The sequence below is a fragment of the Octopus bimaculoides genome, chromosome 5 (assembly GCF_046866305.1).
Source record: "Octopus bimaculoides isolate indiv1 chromosome 5, ASM4686630v1, whole genome shotgun sequence".
NCBI lineage: Eukaryota > Metazoa > Mollusca > Cephalopoda > Octopoda > Octopodidae > Octopus > Octopus bimaculoides.
The window spans coordinates 106952120-106957119 of record NC_142932.1 but is presented as its reverse complement, the minus strand read 5'-3'; the positions used below and the strand labels follow the sequence as shown (position 1 = coordinate 106957119).

Below are 5000 nucleotides of genomic sequence, written 5' to 3'. Positions count from 1 at the left end.
GTCGTTGTCGTTTAACGTCCGCTTTCCATGCTAGCATGGGTTGGACGATTTGACTGAGGACTGGCAAGCCAGAAGGCTGCACCAGGATCCAATCTGATCTGGCAGAGTTTCTACAGCTGAATGCCCTTCCTAACGTCAACCACTCCGAGAGTGTAGTAGGTGCTTTTACGTGCCACCGGCACGAGGGCCAGTCACACGGTACTGGCAACAGCCACGCTCAAAAAGGTATTTTTTACGTGCCACCTGCACGGGAGCCAATCCAGCGGCACTAGCAACGACCTCGCTCGAATGATTTTCTAACGTGCCACCAGCACAAAAGTAGGGAAAAAATAAAATCGAATGAAAAGAATGGTAATGATAAATGAAAAGGTGGAATGACGTCTACTCGAACCCCAAACTCCAGTTAACGTCATTGAACGTTTTTAGGAAAAAATTTTAACACGTGTTATTTTATTTTTGTCTCTTTCTCTTTGCTGTGTTTTGCTTGTGTTATATACTCAATCGACAACAGACATGCGTGGAGTGCTGTCTGGTCAGTGTCAATACGAAATTTTATTTTCATTTACATTAAAACAATACACATTTACTGTTCTATTACGAGTTAATAATTATCGCAGCAGTTGCAAGGTAAAATATAAAATTCTTTGTCTCTCTGTAATAATTATTGTGGTATTTACCGTTAAATTAGCAGTTCCATATATGTGCTATTTCGTTCATTTGCTTATATTCGTTAATTTACACGGCATACAAAGATACGGACATACTATATACATACAACTGCTTACAAAAATAGAGATTAATGTATTGGGCTGTCCGGAAAGTTCGTGCCGATTTATAGTAGCTTACCTTTCGACTTACTTGCCATGAAACCACCTCAATTCTGGTAAGAGGTTATTTTCAAGTTAAAGGAAAGATGGAGACGCATTGTGTAACAAAATGGTTCATATTTGGTTGATTAAAAATGTAATGGCAAGTATTTATTGATCTTCTTTTTCTTTCCTTTAAAAATCGGCATGAACTTTCCGGACAACCCAATATATTTTTTCAATGTTCATAATTTTTTGTTTACAATATTGAAAAAATATGCCACCAAAGAAAAGACGTGTTTCTCTCCAGAAACGCGTATAAAACGAGGATGATTGCTGAAAACCGAAGACGTGTGTCTCAACAGGGAAAGGAGATGAGACTTTCTCAGGGTCAGCAGATGCATGCTGCAGCACGTCAAATGGAGTCTCAAGAGAGAAAGGAGATGAGATTTTCCCCAGATCAGCTAAGGCATGCTGCAATACTTAATGCTGAGTCACTAGAACAACGTTTAGCACGCTATATTAAACAGATGTCCAAAACAATATAGCTCTCAGAAATAGACCTCAGGCAAATTCGTTCTTCACAACACCAGGAGCTGCTTTCAGATATGATCCATCCCAGCCTTATAAAAACGATAATTCTGTACAAATTGGTGTGCTACACTCAAATTGTCGTTTCTGCAAAGCTTTCAAATTTCCAAATGAAACTATGGCATGTGCTGCTCAGGCGGTAAGGTAAGATTGCCAGCACTACCAGCTCCTCCTCAACCTCTTTCAACAATTCACTTCCCCGTCACCATCTCCCATTACAGCCCATTTCCAGAATGTACCCATTTACGTACAATATCTCCATTACACCTTCATTCATTTGACTGTTAACCATACGATGGGTCGTGTTAAACGCAGCGCTGACCGCCTCAAAGGTGAGTATATCTACTGACAGCTTTTCGGTGGGTTCAAAAATTACACACCCCCACTCCAGTTTTCCACGCTAGGTTAGGGCATGGAATCCTCCAAACGGATGTATTACATGTCGATTAGTCGAATTAGACCATCATTTACTCTACAAATGTTTTGTTGTCAATGCTGCACTTTCCCGTATCACCTGTTTCAACATAACTGTAATATATATAAACAAACTATACCATTTTAATCCCGAGCAACGCCAGGTATCTCTGCTAGTATATATATAAATACATGTATATATATATATATATATATACATGCATATAAATATATATGTATATAAATATATACAGGCATATAAATATATATGTATATATATACACACATATATATACATGTATATACTCTTTTACTTGTTTCAGTCATGTGACTGTGGCCATGCTGGAGCACTACCTTTAGTTGAGCAAATTGACCCCAGGACTTATTCTTTGTAAGCCTAGTACTTATTCTATCGGTCTCTTTTGCCACCGTCGGTTGTCAAGTGAGACAACTGTGCTGGTATGGTCAAGTGCAACGTATAGATGATGACAGCTGCTTGAAGAAGTACCACTCTCTAACTGTGGAAGGAACCTGTGGAAGAGGTAGACCCAGGAAGACATGTTATGAGGTGGTGAAGCATGACCTTCGAGCATTGAGCCTCACAGAAGCAATGAGAAGAGACCGAGACCTTTGGAGATATGCTGTGATTGAGAAGACCCAGCAACTAAAGTGAGATCGCAGCCATGCATGTTTGGCCCAGTTAAGAGTACCCCTGATACATCAGGCGATATGATATGCTTGAGAAGACCTTTTGAGTCAAGTAAAACGAATATCATAGCTGTGGTCAATGCCAGGTCCAACTGACTGGCTCTAGTGCCAGAGACACCTAGAAAGCACCCACTGCACTCTACCTGCAGAGGTAGGAGCTCCCTGAACTTTGCCCAGGCTATTCTTATTCTATCCACTACATTCTCGGAGCAACTACCCTCACTACAGACCTGGTCGCCTAGCTAGCAGAAGCTATTAACTACTTCTAGTTTCTTCCCTTGGCATGTGATGGAATCTGTTTTCTGTACATCCTCAGTGTTTATTGCCTCTGTGCATCTGCAACACACAAAAACTATCTTTCTTTGATATTGCTACACCTTTTAAGTGTCCATAGCTTACATTGTATGGAGTTTCTACCCACGCCTTTTCTACAGATTGAGTAGGGTCATTTACCTGAAGGGGTTTGTGATTTCACAGCTTTCCTACTTGCTAAGACTTTGGTTTTTGCTAGGTTAACCCTAAGGCCCTTCGATTCTAGACCTTGCTTCCACACCCTAAACTTCGTCTCTAGTTTTGGCAGTGACTCAGTTACTAGAGCAACGCCATCAGCATAGAGGAGCTCCCAGGGGCAGCCTGTCTTGAATTCCTCTGTTATTGCCTGGAGGACTATAATGAACAAAAGGGGGCTGAGGACTGATCCTTGGTGAACCCCTATTTCTACTCTGAATTCTTCACTATACTCGCTGTCAATCTCACCTTACTGACAGCATCCCTGTACAGGGCTTGTGCAGCTCTTACCAACCACTCATCAATCCCCAGTTTCCACATTGACCATGAGATAAGGGATCGAGGTACCCTGTCAAAGGCATTCCCCAAGTCAACAAAAGCCAAGTACAGAGGTTTATCTTTGGCTAGGTATTTCTCCTGAAGTTGCCTTACCAGAAATACAGCATCAGTGGTGCTTCTGCCTGGCACAAAACCAAACTGCATCTCATCTAGGCTAACTCTCTCCCTAATTAGTTGAGTTATGAAGCTCTCTGTAACTTTCATCACTTGATCCAATAATTTGATACCCCTGTAGTTATTTCCATCTAAAGCATCACCTTTACCCTTGTAGCAGTTGACTATGGTGCTGCTACACCAGTCATTGGGTATGATTCTTTCATGAACTACCTGATTTACAATGCGAGTGACAAGCTCATGACCCACACCGCCCGATATTTTAAGCATCTCAGCGGTGATTCTTGATGGGCCAGGTGCTTTCCCTGTCTTCATATCCTTAATTGCTTTACATAGCAGGGTACTGTCGTTTCAGGTAGCTGGTCACTCAAATGGGTCAACCTTTGACAGACTCTCCTCCTCACATTCATTCTCCACATTCAGCAGTCTTTCATACAGGTATCTCCAAGCTTCTTTCTTTGCAGAATCATTAAATGCAAGGGCACCATCATCCTATGACATCACAGTTTTCTCTTACACACTGTCTTGCAATCCGAAATACTTCAGTTCTTTGGTCCTCATTTTGCTGATCATTGGCAAACTTCTTTTCTGTTACTCCCTTGGCTATATATACCTGTCTCCTAGCTTCCCTTTTGGCTATCTGATAAATTCTCTTGCTACCCCACTCTTCCAGTATTGTTCCACCACCATGTTACCCACGTCTGGAAGGGACTTTGCACCAGCCACAAGTTTGGTCTGTGGCACTCAGCAAGCTGTCTCACAGGAATTCCCAGCCTCCTTCTATGTCACAGGACTGCAGCTCCTCCTTCTCCTCATCAAATTTCTCAGTAAGGATATCCCTAAATCCCTGAACATGTGAAGGGTTCTTGAGCTTCCAAGTCCTTTTTTTTCCAGATTAGTCTGCTTTTTGGCATCCATCTGGTCTCAAGTCTAAAGTCACTAATAACTAGTCTATGTTGGGGGGTGGGGTACATTCTTTGTATTTAAGAGCAAACATGCATCCCACTGTCTGGTGAGAATGAAATCAATCTGGCTAGCAGAGTTACCCAATTGATAGGTTATCAGGTGGCTAGCTGGCCTTCTGAATTTGGTTGTTGCAGATCAATAGGTTATTTGCATCGCAGAACTCCAGGAGCCTAGTTCTCTCTTCATTTCTTTTACCAACTCCATGGCCCCTATGTACACCATAGAAGATACCAGGTTGATGTCCATTAAGATCTCCAGTCACAAAGATGAGATCATTGTCACTCATCTTTGAGGTAGCCTGCAGAAGAATATCGTAAAAGTGATCCTTCTGTTCATTTGGAAGACCCTTTTGTGGGGCATAGGCAGAGATAATTGTAGCTATACCATTTTGCAAGACTAGCCTGAGTTTAAGTACTCTCTCACACACCTTCACTATCTGTGACCTTATCCACCCATTTCTCTGCAAGAAGTATGCCCACACACCCTATTCCATCACTATTACCTTCCCAGAAGAGTTTATACCTTTGTACTTTGCCTGTGAGGACTCTGGCTGAA

The 5000-nt window shown here is 41.9% G+C and overlaps 1 protein-coding gene across 3 annotated transcripts in view; it reads left to right on the top strand.

The window, feature by feature from the left end:
• LOC106874327 (uncharacterized) overlaps positions 1 to 5000 on the top strand; it is a 217444-nt gene that overhangs the window by 113134 nt on the left and 99310 nt on the right. Inside the window, exon 1 of one of the 3 annotated variants that reach the window (XM_089352892.1) lies at positions 609 to 627. The exons of 1 other annotated variant lie outside the window; for it this stretch is intronic. The gene's annotated coding sequence lies outside the window, so the exon portion shown is untranslated. Of the gene's footprint in view, positions 1 to 608; positions 628 to 5000 lie in introns of those variants that run through there. One more of the 3 variants, XM_089352891.1, reaches the window with a different exon arrangement.